The sequence below is a fragment of the Gorilla gorilla genome, chromosome 2 (genome assembly GCF_029281585.2).
Source record: "Gorilla gorilla gorilla isolate KB3781 chromosome 2, NHGRI_mGorGor1-v2.1_pri, whole genome shotgun sequence".
In the NCBI taxonomy this organism is placed as follows: domain Eukaryota; kingdom Metazoa; phylum Chordata; class Mammalia; order Primates; family Hominidae; genus Gorilla; species Gorilla gorilla.
In genome coordinates this window covers 169,974,033-169,992,205 of record NC_086017.1, presented here as the reverse complement: position 1 = coordinate 169,992,205, position 18,173 = coordinate 169,974,033, and the positions used below count along the sequence as shown (strand labels likewise).

At 40.1% G+C, this 18,173-nt stretch overlaps 1 protein-coding gene across 2 annotated transcripts in view; it reads right to left on the bottom strand.

Moving 5' to 3' along the window:
• MFSD1 (major facilitator superfamily domain containing 1) overlaps nt 1–18,173 on the bottom strand; it is a 73,127-nt gene that overhangs the window by 1,580 nt on the left and 53,374 nt on the right. The gene's annotated exons all lie outside the window — the stretch shown is intronic.

Sequence of the window (18,173 nt, the reverse complement as noted above, 5' to 3'; positions counted from 1 at the left end):
GTAACTGGTCGAGGTTCTATATATGCTTATAAAATTCCTGTTGAAAGCAATTTCAGGAATGCAATTCCTAAAATCTTTCCAAGAATGGTGAATTGGCTAAATGCCATAATTAATAGTTACTTATCATGTTATTTCAGAATAATGGTAAATACATAAGTAAGCATATTAATATGATATATGTTTTTATACATGTGTGTATCTATGTGCACATATATATGCAATACACACACATCCTGTGATTTAATGAACAAGATTATGAATTATGGGTAATGCACATTAGCATTATGTATATATATACATACACACTATATACATATGCTAAATACACACAGAGTTTTCTGTGTGTGTGTGTGTGTGTGTGTGTGTGTGTGTGTATCCCCCTATTATTTAGTGGACAGGGTAACCCAAAATAGATAAGCAAAATTTTTACCAATCTAGGCCTTCCTTAACATAAAATATTTACTGGGCTCAACATTATTTCAGATCATTACTGAAAAACAAAACAATACAAACAAATAAAAAAAGACTCTGATATGCAGATAAAAATACAACAATAATATAATCAGCTTAAATCATGTAATAATGTTTTTTCAGAGAAACTGAAGGCATTTTACAGACATCAATATTCCTAAGAGAAAACACAGGCCACATCTCTCCCGCTAGCGATTCTTGGCTGTTTATGCAATGCTGAGCCATTATCTGATATGTGGAGAATTTCATATTAACCACAAGGAAAAATTGAATCAATAGTGCTGCTTAGAATGGGCACAGCACTTCTCATCTTCCTAGCACTTTACCAACATTGATGAATTAAGCCTACCGTGGTCCCAGTGAGAAAAAAAGAATCATACTCCTTGACCCAGGGAAAGAGACAGAGATCAGGAGTTCAACTCAATTGCCCTCAGCTCAGTGGGAAGTTGGGGTCAGGACCAGCACCACAGGGAGAACCTGGTGTCTGGAGTCATAAGTCCTGCACCCAGAACACTCAAGCCTTCCAATCCCATCCCTCACCCTGTCTTCAGAGAACACTGGTCTTGAAGCTTAGGCGCCCCATTGTCTGAGTTGAGGGGAGAATGTGTTTTCTAGTCAAATATCTATCAACCAAAACGCATTGATTTTCTTTAATTATCTCCACAAAGCAGACTTGATTCTGAAGAGCTTATGTGATCCGAAAAATGTATCACCTATTTGTCAGACATGTATAATTTATGAAGGCCCTTTCATTTAAGGTCTGTAGTCCAAAGCGGACAATATGTGAGTTATTAACATGTTATTAGGTATACCTTATTAAGATGTGCAGACTTTGAACCTCTCATACAAAAAGCAAGAGAGACACTACATAAATTTTCACTTGCATTATTAAGCTCAGAAGATTCTGATTCTTTTCTTTCTTTTTTCCCTTTTTTTTTTTTTTTTTTTTTGAGACAGAGCCTCACTCCTAAACCCAGGCTAAAGTGTGGTGGTGCGATCTTGGCTCGCTGCAACCTACACCTCCTGGGTTCAAGTGATACTCATGCCTCAGCCTCCTGAGTAGCTGGGACTACAGGCATGCACCACTATACCCAGCTAATTTTTATATTTTTGGTAGAGACGGGGTTTCACCATGTTGGCCAGGCTGGTCTCGAACTCCTGACCTCAGGTGATTCTCCCGCCTCAGCCTCCCAAAATGTTGGGATTACAGGCATGAGCTACCATGCCCGGCCAGAAGATTCTGATTCTAATGCCACCCTATGAATCCATTCCAAGAAGCTGCCTGGTACAATGAAACTATCAAAAAATTATACTTAATTTTAAACTCCTTGGTTTAATACAAGCCTGCTTCAGACAGGCTTCTACTTTATCAGAATGTGTTGCTGTGATTTCCTTCCCATGCAGTGCTTGCCAATACTGACATTAAACTTGGTGAAAATTCTTGGGAATTTCTGTTATCAATGCATGCTCCTGACCTGGAGAACAGAACATCTATTTTACAGATAACTTACTTAAAAATAACTAATACTACTTAATTCATGAGGCAATAGGCTCTTTACATTAGGATCCACTGAAATGAAGTAATATTAAATTTAGATATGTCCAAAGACACATAGTAGAAATTTCTACGAATCGGATAAGGTAGTTAACTTTATACCTATCATTGTCATGTATAGCAAAAATAGAGCAAGGATAAATAAACATATCACCATTCATAAAAGGGATAGTGGGTGTTAAAGTGTCATCTGGTTCTATTTAATCTGTATAATTCTAATTTCAGGTTAGTTAGTGAGAGTTAACAAATACATATTGATCATATGTCCTAGGAACCATGCCTGACACTGGGAGCCAGCAGAGAGTCGGACCAACACAGACGTCCTGGAAGAGTCACCTAGAGCTTAGAGCTGAAGAGGGACTAGGGGTGACAGCAAGCCTGGCAGAGGCCACCAACCTGTGAAGACCCTAACTCCCCTCCTTCCTGCCTCCATGGAAAGAACTATGAATGTGGTAGAAAAAGTCCAACAGTCAGAGGAGGAGGCTGGGGCTGGATGCTTCAGGGCTGCAGGCCTCAGAGCAGCCTGGGGTTTTTATCCTGACAAGAACAGGAAGCCCGCAGAGGGTTTTAAGAATGGAGGTGGCTGGAGCAGGGAAAGGGACTCAGAAATTCTGAAAAAAAGTCATTATAAATGAAAGGCCCTTAGAGTCCAGCTGTTTTTTGAAACCTACTCAAATCTGAATTTGAGGTGATGTTTTTTAATTAAAAAGAAAGAAGAGGTCACCTCAAAACCACATGAAGAAAACCAGTCTGATAGGTTGTTTTTCACATGCAATACTACTTTATCTCTCTGAGGTTATGAGAAAAAGTGGGGTAATGGGGAAGAGAAATTGACTGTTTCATTATTAAAGATTTCCCATATGCCAAAAATCATGAAGCAACAATAACAAATACCCTCATGCCCACCACCAAGATTTAGCCAAGATTAACATTTACCATATTTCTTTTTCCTTTCTCTTCTTTTTTTGAGAAATAAAACATTACAGACATCAATTGATTTCCTGTGCATTTTTCCCCTCCTTTCCTAGAGGTAACCATTATACCAAAATTCTTGTGTATCCTTCTTGCATATTTTATTTTTACTTTTATTATAAATGGGTGTATCTATATGTTAACACATAGTCTCTATGTTTTTATGTGGTATGTCATTGGTTTCATATTGTATGTATAATTCTGCAACTTGCTTTTTTCACTCAACCTGTTTTTGAGATATATTCATATTAATATATGTAGTTCTATTTCATTTCATTTAAATGCTGTATCAATATTGTATGGTTATAGCACAATATATTTATCAAGTCTCCTATTGGTGAATATTAAGGTATCCCCCACCTTTTCTCTGATTACAAACAATACTGCAATAAATACCCTTGTGTTCACCTATCTCCTGATGCACAAGTGTGAGAGCTTCCCCAAGGGATAATATTTATGTAAAATGTTTTAACACATTGGAGGAAAGTAGTCTATTAAATTAAATTAATATTCTAATTGCTAATCATGATAACAATGACAATGATATTTTCACATCACAGAGAATAGCAGCACTTTCAGGACACATATTTGAGAATACAGACATATGTCACTTAATGACAGGAATATGTTCTAAGAAACACATCGTTAGGTGATTGTGTCATTGTGCAAACATCATAGAGTATACTTACACAAACTCAAACGGTATTCCATGTAGCCTACTCCAAATCTAAGCTACACGTAATATCCTATTGTTCCTGAGCTGAAAACCTGTACAGCATGTTACTGTACCAAATACTGTAGACAATTGTAACACAGTGGTAAGTTTGTGTGTCTAACCATATCTAAACATTAAAAAGGTCTATTAAAAATACAGAATAAAAGATAAAATATGGTACACCTGTTTAGGGCTGTTACTACGACTGGAGCTTGCAGGACTGGAAGTTGCTCTGGGTGGGTCAGTGAGTGAGTGGTGAGTGAATATAAAAACCCAGGACATAACTGTACACTATTGTAGACTTTATAAATACCATACACTTAGGCTACACTATGTATTTATTTATTTATTTTTATATTCATTTTTAAATTTTTTTCTGTAATGATAAATTAACCTTAGCTTTACTGTAACTTTTTACTTTATAAACTTTTAAATTTTTTAAATTTTGTGACTTTCATAACACAGCTTAAAACACAAACAACACTCTTCAGCTGTGCAAAACCATTTTCTTCCTTCATGTCATCATTCTATAAGTGTCTCTTTTTTTTTTTTTTTTTTTTTTGAGACAGAATCTTGCTCTGTGGCCCAGGCTGGTATACAGTGGCATGATCTCGGCTCACTGCAACCTCTGCCTCCCAGGCTCAAGCAATCCTCACACCTCAGTCTCCTGAGTAGCTGGGACTACAGATGCACACCACCATGCCTGGATAATTTTTTTATTTTTTGTAGAGACAGGGTTTCACCATGTTGCCCAGGCTGGTCTTGAACTCCTGGACTCAAGAGATCCACCTGTCTCAGCCTCCCAAAGTGCTGGGATTACAGTCATGGGCCACCATGCCTGGCCCATTTTTTTGTTTGTTTTTTAATTTTTAAAACATTTTTGTTAAAAGCTACAGCAAAAACACACACATTAGCCTAGGCCTACACAGGATTAGGATCATCAAGACATCACTAGGAGACAGTGATTTTTCAGCTCCATTGTAATCTTACGGCACCACTGTCACAGATGCCGTCTGTCATTAATTGAAACATCATTATTCAGTACTTGATTGTATATGAAATCATTTAAGTTGAGATGAAGAAAAATGGGCGTGTAGAAGTCTACCAGAAGTTGGTCCAGTTTTTTATTTAGTGGCTGAAGTTCTGCAGGGTCTGATGTAAGCTGAAAATCTGGTTGAAAGAGCTGAGTGTTTCTAATTTAAGATACATGTCAAGTAGACCTAAATAGCAAGGGAAAATGAGAATAGATGTACTGAGAAAAGAAAATCTTGACAGGTTCAGGTTAGCATCTCACTGAACAAGTTTCCCAAACCCCTGAGGCTCATCCAGCATCAAGAGTTATACAGAATTAGCTGCAGATGGATGAGATTTTCAAAGTCTAATTTAAAAAATATATATATTTTCAAAAACTAACAATTTAGGGCCAGGCTGAAGTCAAGGTTTTCATTCACATCTTACTGCTGCTTTTTAAAATTATTACTGATTGACAACACTCAAACAGCTACCTTGTCAGAACCTGCCCTTTGGCTAAGAGAACTGAGAATGAAACACCCTTCTAAACTGAACAGCAGCCCCACTTGAGCAAGTGGCAAGGCTTCAGTGGGAAGAAATTAAGTACAGGATCCATCCCATCCAATGTCAACTAAGGGTAAAAGTCTTAGATCTCACTGCCTGCCTACAAACCTTCTAACAGCCCTAAGAGGCTCTGCAAATTGAGCCCTCAACATTGTCACTACTGTCACTCAGACTCACCAGCACAGCAAGCACTTAGAATCAGAGGAACAAAGACATCTTCTATTTGTAAGCAACTTGGAGATCATCTCATTTAAGCTACTTGTTTTGCAGAAATGGGAGCCTAGCTATAATAAATGTCTTGACCCAGCTCACACAGTGAGCTATTTTGGCATACGAAGACTCCAAATTCTCCATTTCATGCTCTTTGTCCTGCATTATGTGGCTTATGCATAAAGCCAATACATCATAATTAAAGATATTCATTCTTTATTTCTTTAATTTTTATGCATTAGAAGTTGCCAGGCCGGGCGTGGTGGCTCATGCTTGTAATCCCAGCACTTTGGGAGGCCGAGGTGGATGGATCACCTGAGGTCAGGAGTACAAGACCAGCCTGACCAACATAGAGAAACCCCATCTCTACTAAAAATACAAACTTAGCCGGGTGTGGTGGCGCATGCCTGTAACCCCAGCTACTCGGGAGGCTGAGGCAGGAGAATGGCTTGAACCCAGGAGGTGGAGGTTGCGGTGAGCCAAGATCATGCCATTGCACTCCAGCCTGGGCAACAAGAGTGAAATTCCATCTCAAAAAAAAAAAAAAGTTGCCAAAATTTTTCAGCAGCTGTACCTTGGGTCTTCATTAGAAAGGTCCTGTGGAAGATTATGTTAACATTCTCAATCATGTGCTCTGCCTCTGTGTGAGAAGATTACACTGCCCCATTGATGTCAGGTTTGATGATGTGACTTGCTTTGGCCAATGATGTGAGTGGAGTTGAAGCATGTCACTTTTAAGCAAAAGCTTTTAAAGTCATTTATGTTTCCTTTATCTCTCTTTTCTCCCTCTGCTATAAAATTAGTATGTCCCAAATAGGGACTGTTCCTTCAGCCTAGATCCCAGGATAAAGATGGAAAAGAGCTGAGACTGACTCACAGGTGACATATTGTAAAAGAGAAAGAAACCTTTGCTGTTGTGAGCCATTAAGATTTTAGGGTTCTTTGTTATTACAGCAATACCTAGTAAAAGCTGACTGCTACAATTCCCAATGAACTGCAATAACAACAAAAATACTTGATCAGTCATCACAAAACAACTCCTATAAAATTGTGAGTAAAGAGACCAATCCAACGCAGTGTTTTTTAAGACAAAGACAAGCCATAATTCACTCATTTTTTTATTTGATGTCTTAACTTCCACATCATACAGAACTTTCCTTCTAACCATTGTGTGAAAACTTGGCTGCAAGATCATTAATAGATGCTTTTCCCTTATCCTCCTCAAGAACACACATCTCATTTCAAACAAATCAAGATCTGTGAACATGAAACTGAGATGTTCTGTCTCAACATCTGTCATAGATATACCTTGCTTCTTGAAAGGAAGCTAGAGAGTTGGAGCAATAGAGAAGCCGAACACACCAAAAGCCAAGACCTTGAGGGCTGAAGGCTCAAGCTATTTCTCTCTATGCCCATCCATGATGGTAGTCACCAACAATCACTGCCTCAGAGGCCAGTGGTCATTGTCTGCATAAATCCAGCAATAAAGTCCATCCTGCTGGGTGGGAGAGATAGAAGTACTCTCAGCAGAGCAAGCCACTTGTCTCCCTCCCTTCCTAGATGGTAAACAGGACAATCTCTCATTCAGCTAAGTGCCTACATGTGCAAGGTACCATTAGGCCCAAGGACATACAGAATAAGACAGATAGGGTCCCTGACCTCGATTTATATTTTAGTGGGTGAGACAGATAAAAATCAAGCAAAATAATAGATAAACATAGATTTTGTGAAAAATGTAAAGTGAAGAAGTTTCATTAGTAAGAAATTATAGCACAAATTGTTTTTTAGATAGTAAAAAGCTCTCTCAGAACATGACATTTTAGCTAAGATCTGAAGGATAAGAAGAATTCTGCCATGCAGAGAAAGAGCTGGAAAAAGTATGTTCCAAGCAGTGGGGACAGAAATTGCATAGACTCTGGGCATGAAAGAGCATTACATATTTAGGGAGCAGATAGGCTTTTAGGAAAATGAACTTGTGATTGGGGTCGTAAGACCAAACTCAGCATCAGAATAACCAAGACTGAATCAGAGCCAGGGAGTAAACTATAGGGAAACAGACTGTCTAAAATGCTGGAAAGCTAGCTGTCACTGTGCAGTTCTGCTGGGTTGCACAGGTACACTCGTGGGCATCAGGATGCAAGGACTGGGTAGGTGGCACACAGGGCAGGCTGTGGAGGGGCTGGGGCACCCAGCAGGCTTGGAGTGTTCCCTGCAGCAGGCTGCTAGCAGCTTCCTGCTATGTAAAGTTTGCCACCACTGCCTGGAGGGCTCTACAGCAGCCAGGGAGGGAAGAGGGACCAGGACCATGGTTGGAAGGAGGCGGTGGTGTCAGGCATGCAGAAAGCCCTGGGTGGAGAGGTGGGGGCAGCTGGAAGTCAGAGAAGTAGAGGAGCAGTAGCCATGCCACTTCCACTTGCATGCCTGTCAGCCTAAGTAAAGTGCCCACCACCTCCCACAGACTCAAGAGGCATGCCTTCCTCCCACTGGTGCCCAAGCTGGATGTGGGGGTCACACTCCCATGGGGAGCCTGGAGATGCCAAGGTTGTCACCACCATCAAGAATGCCCAGGCCTGTGCCCTCATGCTCTGTGGGGTCATTGTAGACAATGCCACCTCAGAGTCCTTGGGCATGGAGCAGCAAGTGGTACAGAGAGCGGCAGCGTCTGACTCTTTTCATCAAAAATAATTGGTGTCCTACATGTAGGGCCTCAGAGACGTCTCAACCCCCAAAGGAGTTGTCCAAACCTAGAACTAAGTGTTAGCATGCCTTTCCCACTTGGAAAGACAAAATAGTGTGTAGGGATTCACATTGTGAACTTTATTCAAAGAAGCAATGAAGGAACTTAACAGGAAAACTGAAAAAAAACACAGACCCTTTGAAACACATGGCAGGCTTCAGGCAAAGCTATAAGTCCCCAGAGTGTGAAAAAGGGGAAAACTGCCTACAGGATACACACCCCCACTGAGGAACCTGGCAATGCAATCCACAGGGGAAGAAGGCCTTAAGCCTACCCAGTACTGATTTAGGGAGCAGTAGATAATATAAAAGTAGGAACAGCAGTGGGAAGAGCCTTGTGGGTATCTCCAGTCTCCAGCATGGACTGGGGGAAGCCATTTCTGATTCTAAACACAGAGGACCTCACAGAAGTCTGCTAGCTAACTCAGGCGGCAGTCACAGGTTGAGAGAAGCTCCCAATTAAAATTCACAATATAATCTCAAGTGGGGACAAACTCCCTTGGCCAGAACCAGGGGGCAAGTGGGAAGTGTGCTACAGCCATGAGTGCAGGAGCTGGGTGCCCCAGCTTTGCAGACAGACTGGGAGGGGCATGGGCATGGCCTGAAACTTTCAGTTGCTATCTCCCCTGGAAGGCTTATGCCCTGGGGCACTTTCGAGTTTTGAGTGTAGACTACTTGGAACTTAGCTATCTGCTACTAGTGGAACACTACAAGTGAGAGACCTGCCTTCCCAAGTGCGTGGAGTTGGATGAGCTTACTGCTGCTGCTACTCCCCACTCCCTGCACAAGCTCTTCTGTGCAGCAGAGGCAACTATGCTCCTTCCTGTAACATTACCCCTAGTGACCAGAGAACCACCCTCCTAACCCTGCCATGGGCTGCTGCTTGACCTGCACATGGGGAACCAGAGGACAGACCTGCCTGACCCAGTCCCCCCCTGGCTTTGCCCTTCCACCCATCCTAGTAGCTTAATACAAAGGACAAAAACTTTTGGGAGCATTATAGCCCCATCCATCACCTGAGACACTAGAATACCTCCCCTGGGTAACATAAGGCAAACACAAATCCTACTGCTACTACCACAGCTGGTGCTCTTTTGCAAGTGCCACCTCCTGGCTGGAGGCTAACAGACACAGTTCATGAGAGTATCTGCAGGTAGAATAACCCTGCACCCAGGAAGGAGAAAACTTGTGTGTGACCTCAGCTATGACCACTGCCTGCAACACCCTGGATAATCAGGAGGTCCTGAGTCTGCTCAGATGATCCGTTCATTACTGCTACAACTGGCACTTGAGAAAACCAATGCACTGAGGCTATTTATAACCAAGGACTCTCACAGAGTCTATGTCACTCCCCTGCCACCCCCATCAGACCTGGTGCTGGTACCCACTACTGGGAGACTTGAGGGCAGGTCACATCACAAGATCCCTTGCATTACCCAGCACCAGCCTGGAATGAGGCAGCCCCACTGGGCGGCTAGACCCAGAGGAGCAGCAGCATTCACAGTAATGTGACTCTCAGGGACTCCTACTCCTAGGAGAAGAGGGAGTGTGCCACAACAAGGGAACACCCCATGGGACAAAAAAATCTGGACAGCAGGCCTTGAGTCTCAGATCTGTCTGCTACTGGGAAGTTTCTTTCATCAGAGGCACAGTTGCAGTGCTGGGCTCAGTGGAGAAAGTCTACAGCTCTACCCCAACAGTCAGGCAACCCTGGGGCTCATGAAGGGTCTTGGAGAAGGGGACTTCTTTCCCCCTCATCCACTGCTGCAGACACAGCTGGGGCTTCTCCCATGGGAGTTTGGTGTGGGTGTGGCTATAGACAGCCTTTCTGGAACACTTCAGGGTGTTCCACAGGTGGAGCTTGCATGAGAGTTAGAGTCACAACTTCTCTCTACTTGGAACATCAACATTACCACAAATGAAAAGAGGTGTCTGTTTGCTCTGAATAGCAAAAACACTGGGACAGGAGTGTGTCTGAAAGGTAGATTGCTTTCCTACTGGACTGGCAGGGGATCTGAGGTGTTTCCCACCCTTCCCCATGATAAGACCTCAGTGTGTTTCACTAAGAGCTCCCCCAGTCACCTGTGTCAAGGCTAGGACCTCTGCCCACCATTGAGTATTGCATTCACTCACCTACTTTAGCCACAACAGGTTTCTACCCAGGAACACCTCCCCTACTGGTCTGAAGCCTGAACTATTCAACCCAGTAAATAAAAACAGTAAATAAAATACTGGGAAAAAAACATAAATACGTGCCCACCACAGAAGGATAAGATAAGCTTCAAGAGACCTCTGCCATTCCAACCACATAGGAGACAATGAACTTGCTCACACACCAAGCACATTGCTACTACAACCGGCATCTGAGAAAGCCAGAATATGTCTATAATCAAGGAATGCATACAAAGTCTTCACCAATGAAAGCACCAAGAGCCAAATTAGGCTCCAATAAACTATAAACATTAAAGTCGCATCCTTAAGAGGGAAAAAAGGAAATTTTAAAAAAAGTAAAATCAAAAATAAATTTATAATAATTAGAAGAAATAGTCTACCCAAATGAGAAGGAACTAGAACAATGATTCTGTTACGATGACAAAACAGTGTTCTATAACACCCACAGAAGATCACACCAGCTCTCCAGCAATGGATCCAAAACAAAACGAAGTCTTTGAAATACCAGATGAAGAATTCAAAAGGTTAATTATTAAGCTACTCAAGGAGTTATCAGAGAAATGTGAAAACCAACCTAAAGAAATTTTTAAAACAATTCAAGATACGAATGAAAAATTTTCTAAAAGGACAGACATTTTACAGATAAATCAATCAGAACTTCTGGAAATGAAAAACATATTTAGGGAATTACAAAATGCAGCGGAAAGTGTTAACAGCAGACTAGAACAAGTAGAGGAAAGAATGTCAGAGCTCAAAGACAAGGCCTTCAAATTAACCCAATCAGATGAAAATAAAGACAAAAGACATGAATGAAGTCTCCAAGAAATACGGGACTTTGTAAAAAGGCCAGACCTAAGAATAATTGGTGTTCCTGAGGGAGAAGAGAAAGAAAAAAGTTTGGAAAATTTATTTGAAAGAATAACTGAAAAAAACTTTCCTGGTCTTGCTAGTTAGAAATTCAGATATCCAAATACAAGAAGCCCAAAGAACGGGGAGATTAATTGCAAAAAGGACATCACAAAGGCATATAATCATCAAGCTATCTAAAGTAACGTGAAGAAAAGAGTTCTAAGAGCAGTGAGACAAAAATAATCAGGTAACCTATAAAGAAAAACCTATTAGAATAACAGCAAACTTCTTAGCAGAAATCTTACAAGCCAGAAGGGAGTGAGATCCCATCTTTAGCCTCCTTACACAGAATAACTGTCAGCCACAAATTTTGCATCCAGCAAAAATAAGTTTCATAGATGAAGGAGAAATAAAGGCATTTTCAAACAAACAAATGCTGAGGGAATTTGTCACTACCAGATCAGCCCTACAGGAAATGCAGAAATAAATGAACTTGAAACAAGGAAAATACAAAAGATCAATGAAACAAAAAGTTAGTTATTTGAAAGAATAAACAAAATTGATAGACCATTAGCTAGATTAACCAAGAAAAGAAGAGGGATGATTCAAATAAGATCAATCAGAAATAAAACTGCAGACATTACAACTGATGCCACAGAAATACAAAAGATCATTTGAGACTACTATGTATAGTTTTATGCACACAAACTAGAAAATCTAAAGGAAATGGATAAATCCTGAAAACATACAACCCTCCTAGAATAAATCAGGAAGAAATAGTAACCCTGAACAGATGAATAACAACTTGTAGGATTGAACTGGTAATAATAATATATAAAAAACTGCAAACAAAAAAAAAGTCCAGGACCAGATAGATTCATACCTGAATTCTACCAAACATTCAAAGAAGAACTGTTACCAATCCTACTAAAACTATTCCAAAAGATTGAGAAAGAGGGAATCCTCCCTAATTCATTATATGAAGCTAGTATCATCCCAATACCAAAACCAGAAAAGGACATAACAAAAAAGAAAACTACAGACCAATATCCCTGATGAATATAGATGCAAAAACCCTCAACAAAATACTAGCTAACCAAATCCAACAGCACATCAAAATGATAATATACCATGATCCAGTGAGTTTCATCCCAGGGATGCAGGCATAGTTTAATATACACAAGTCAATGTGTATACATTATGTGATGTGATACATCACATAAACAGAATTAAAAACCAAAACCATGTGATCATCTCAACAGATGCAGAGAAAGCATTCATTAAACTCCAGCTTTCCTTTATGATAAAAACCCTCAACAAACTAGGCGTAGAAGGGACTTACCTCAAAATAATACAAGTCATATATGACAAATCCACAGCCAACACCATATGGAATGGGGAAAAGTTGAAAGAATTCCCCTTAAGAACTGGAACAAGACAAGGATGCCCACTTTCACCGTTTGTATTCAACATAGTACTGGAAGACCTAACCAGAGCAATTAGGCAAGAGAAGGAAATAAAGGGCATCCAAATTGGAAAACAGGAAGTCAAACTATCGCTGTTCACTGATAATATGATTGTATACCTAGAAAACCCTAAAGTCTCCTCCAAAAGACTCCTAGATTTGATAAACAAATTCAGTAAAGTCTCAGGTTAGAAAATCCATGTACACAAATCAGTATCACTGCTATACACCAACAATGACCAAGCTGAGAATCAAATCAAGAACTCAATCCCTTTTACAACATATGCAAACAATAAAATAAAGTACCTAGGAATATACTTAACCAACGAGGTGAAAGATATCTACAAGGAGAACCTACAAAACACTGCTGAAAGAAATCATAGATGACACAAACAAATGGAAATACATTCCATGCTCATGGATTAGAAGAATCAATATTGTAAAAATGACCATACTGCCCAAACCAATCTACAGATTTAATGCAATTCCTATTAAACTACCAATATCATTTTTCACAGAATTAGGGAAAAAAAATCCTTAAATTCATATGAAACCAAAAAGGAGCCCAAGTAGCCAAGGCAATCCTAAGAAAAAAAATAAATCTGGATTCATCACATTATCAGACTTCAAATTATACTACAAGGCTATAAACACCCAAACAGCATGGTACTGGTATAAAAGTAGACACATAGACCAATAAACCATAACTGAGAACCTGGAATTAAACCAAATACTTCTTCAACAAAGCATGCAGAAATATAAATTGGGGAAAGGACACCCTATTTAATAAATGGTGCTTGGAAAACTGGCTAGCCACATGTAGAAGAATAAAGCTGGATCCCTATTTCTCACCTATACAAAAATCATCTCAAGATGGATCAAAGACTTAAATCTAAGAACAAAAGCTATAAAAATTCTAGAAAATAATGTAGGAGAAACTCTTCTGGACATTGGCCTAGGCAAAGAAGTCATAACTAAGACCCCAAAAGCAAATGCAACAAAAACAAAAATATGTAAATGGGAACTGATTAAACTAAAAAGCCTCAGTACAGCAAAAGAAATAATCATGAGAGCAAACAGACAACCCACAGAATGGGAGAAAATATTTGCAAACTGTATCTGACAAAGGACTAGTATCCAGAAGCTACAAGAAACACAAACAAATCAGCAAAAAATAAATAAATAATCCCACCAAAAAAGTGGACAACGGGCATGAATAGACATTTCTCAAAAGAAGATATATGTACAAATGGTCAACAAATGCATGAAAAAATGTTCAACATCACTATTCATCAGGGAAATGTAAATTAAAACCACTTTACTCCTGGAAGAGTAAAAAGTCAAAAAATTATTAAAAAGTCAAAAAATAGTAGATGTGGGCATGGATGTGGTAAAAAGGAACACTTATACGCTGCTAGTGGGAGTGTAAATTAGTACAACCTCTATGAAAAACAGTATGGAGATTTCCTAAAGAACTAAAAGTAAGTTTACCTTTTGATCCAGCAATCCCACTACTGGGTATCTACCCAAAGGAAAAGCAGCAAATATATCAAAAGGATACCTGCACATGTGTATTTATTGCAGCACAATTCATAACAGCAAAGATATGGAACCAACCTAAGTGCCCATCGACCAATGAGTGGATAAAGAAAATGTGATATATATACACCATGGAATACTACTAAGCCATAAAAAGGAATGAAATAATATCTTTTGCAGCAACTTGGATGGAGCTGGAGGCATTATTTTAAGTTAAATAACTCAGGAATGGAAAACTAAGTACTGTATGCTCTCACTTATAAGTAAGAGCTAAGCTATGGGTACACAAAGGCATACAGAGTGACAAGGGACTTTGGAAACTCAGAAGGAAGATGGGAGGGGGAGAGATAAAAAACTACATATTGGGTACATTGTACACTACTCAGGTGATGGGGTCACTAAAATCTCAGACTTCACCACTATACAATTCATCCATGTAGCCAACAACCACTTGGACCCACAAAAGCTACTAAAATTTTTTAAAATTAATAAAAATAAAATAAAATAAATTCTGGAAAGCTAGAGGCAGAAATATTTTTCCTACATAATTGAATACTGACTCTCCTCCAACAAGGATGTGGCTTGGCTGATGCTGAATTTGGTTCAAATCAGGTAAGTGTAAGGAGACAGTACATAGAACATTAAGCTAAGTCTTGATGTGTGTCTTACATATAAAATACTTGGGGTACAGCAAAAATCTGGCTGTTTCTTAGAACCAGCAAGACCCTATTCTGCTCAGCACAGACATCTCAATGAGGAATTAGCAATGAGAAAAAAAGCACTATGAAAATATGCTGCATCTGCTCCCATCCTCTGTGGCCATCCTTTTTCTCAGAAGTTTCTGGGCCTTGACTATACCAATAAGGGTGGGGTTTGTGTGTGTACGTGTCTGTGTGTCTGTGTGTCTATGTGTTCAGTTTCCAAATCATACCTCACCTCATATACTGCAGGCAGCCGGTGTGGGTGTGTCCCCACAACTGAAAAGTAGAGTAGACAAGACAAGGTTGGAATATGGCAAGAACAAGATGACACAGAACCTTGTAGTCCACGGGAAGACATTTGCATTTTATTCCAAAGAACAATAGGGAGCTTAGAAGGGCACATGGTCTGACTTGTGCTTCATTTCTATGAACATCGCTGCTGTGCGGAAGTATGATAGAAGGGGGCATGGTGACCAGTGAGGAGTACCATTGAAGAGGGCCATGCAAGAGGTCACAGTGGCAAAGACCAAGGTGATGCAGTGAGTGAACAGAAGTGGACGGTTTAACAGATATTTGAAAGGACTTTGTGATGGACTGATGTGAGAGCAGGAAAAAGAGAAAAATAGACAATGATTTCTAGGATTTTTGCTTGAATGACTGGATACATAAGAATGCCATTTACTGAAATGACAAACAATGCTGAGTAGAGTGGCAAATTTAGTGGGAGGAAAAATAGAGGAAATTAGGAGTTCACTTGTGACCATATTAAGTCAGTGAAATCTGTAAAGTATCCAGGTGGTGCTAAGCAGGCAATTTTATATAAGAATCAGGAGCTCAGAGGACAGAACAGAGCTATGGATATGAATTCAGGGTTTGTCAAGACATAAATGGTGTGAAGAAAGGAAGTTTCCTATACTATTTAGAAATTGTCTTGCTAGAATCACAAGCTTATTTTCCTCAAATAAACCTATAATGAGAAAACCAAGACAAAGTGGTTTGATGGTTTCTGACTAGAAATTGGATTTATGAATTTATGTGGAAAAGGAGTTAAGGAATAAAGTCAGTGATGTCGTTTGCAGTGTTGGTGGGCACATGGCAGCCTAAGTACATGAATGCAATCTCCTACCCTAGACATACTCTAATATATACAATGTCTTATAACACACACAAAGTGAATAAATGCAATTCCCCACAACGAATATTTAAAAGAAACTTTGCAGTAACCATAGCCTCATGGTCAAAGATTATATTCCATAGATTATTACAATAAACCTCTGTAAGAAAGAAGGGAAACATCCCAGGAAATCCCTTTACCTTTCCAGCAAATAAATCAGCCAGAAATTCAATTTTACAATGAGAAGAGCAAGTATATAGAGATCTAACCTTAACAGGACTTTTAGCCTATCTAGCTAATATACTTTATTCTTTGTGCCTTTATGGTAACTATTTGTAAATATCCCTCAACTTCGTTCCTTATCTTTTGAGCAAAGGATAAGTAGTAGCTCAGTGCTTCACATTCTCAAATACACTTGTGTCAACAGTCTTTCTTCCTCTCACGATTTCCCATTAAATTATTTATCATTAAATTATATGGCCTACAATTTCAACTACAACCTTAGCCAAGGTTGACTCAAAGTGCCTTGGGCTACAATAATCTTCTCCTCTCACAATGCACTGGATGAAATCGCCTTGGGGGCAAGTATAGACATGGGAGGGAAGAAGGCTTGAAATTGAACCCGGAGGAATTGCAACATCAGAGGCCAGTTGAGGAGGGTGACACCATGAGCAGGACTGAGAGAGTGAGGTAGGAGGTATAATAGGAAAGTGTGACATAAGAGAAGTTATGGGCATTTGTTGTTTTTGCTTCCCAGTATTCAGTCCCTTTCTTGTGGTAACAGAAACCCAAATACTCTTTAGGGGAACTGCCTTTCTCTCACTCTAAATACATGAGATTTGGGTGAGACTAATTCTCCCATAGGTCTAGGGTTGAAGAATTTGACTAAGGACTTTGCCAATCAATGTATTCCATCACTCTGGCCACAGCAGTTGCTTCAGTGATGAACACGGAGCTTAAGACAAGATAAAAGACCCAGTCTGTACTAATCCCAGGACTTGCTGGCTGAGGTGTAATTTTTCTTGCTGGGTTGGCACATAAGTAAATGAGAGCAGAATCCATAGCAGCCATCTTGTGACCATGAGGGGAGAGTAAAGCACGTATGAGAATGGAATCAACCTGGAGAAAATGGAGCCAAGAAATAGACAAAAAGCAGTCCTAGCTGCACCATCTGAGCTCTGGCATGAGACCATACCTAAAGCCACCCTCACCAGGAAAATTTGAGTATATGAGCCAATGGATTATCATTTTGCCTGGCTGCATTTGGCCTGGGTTTTTCTCATCAGCAAGAAAGTCCTAACTAATGGAGAAAGCAAGAAAAGAGGCTGCTTCAAGGAGTGCTCAACTGCAGAATACACTGATTAGAGGTTTAAATGAGTCAGGAAAGTTTCCACAGAATTTGACAACATGGATGGGGAGCCTTGACAAGATCAGTTGCAGTGCAGGGGTGGATTAGAAACCAGATTCAAGTGGTCCTGTGGATATCCTCCACGTATGTGTACAGTCATGGCTGTACAGTCATGGCTTCTAAGTGATAACGTGGAGTAGAAAGAGCCCTAGACAGAGAACCAGAACTCTGGATTCCAGACACAGCTCAGCCACTAACCAGCTATTTGACCATGGATAAATCACTTACTTAACCTGTTGGGTTTAACAGTTTCTTCATCTATCAAGTGACTACACCTGCCTGGCACCTGGGGGCCCCTTTTGCTTTAAAATTCTCAGTATTTTGCTATTTTTACCAAACTTATACTGTCCTGAAACCAAGTAAGAGGAGAGGTCATCCAGATCCCCCCAGGTCTCATTAGCATTCTTTCCTATGCCACTAAATTAAATTCTCCTTGGTTCGATTTTCATTTCGTAGTGATTATTTTATTGAAGCCCAAATCACTGTTGCGGTTGGTTTGTGCAGAAGACAGGGTGTGCAGCCCTTGCTTCTGGCATCCCAGACTCAGGCTTTTCTCTGTGAGCATCCATGGCTGATGCTTTCCACATCTCCCCTCTGAGCTGGGGCCTCTGTGCCACGTCTCCTCTTGTCATTGCTCTCACTGTTCAACAACGATACAGGTTATGGGCTCCGTGGTATGTGTCCAGAAAAG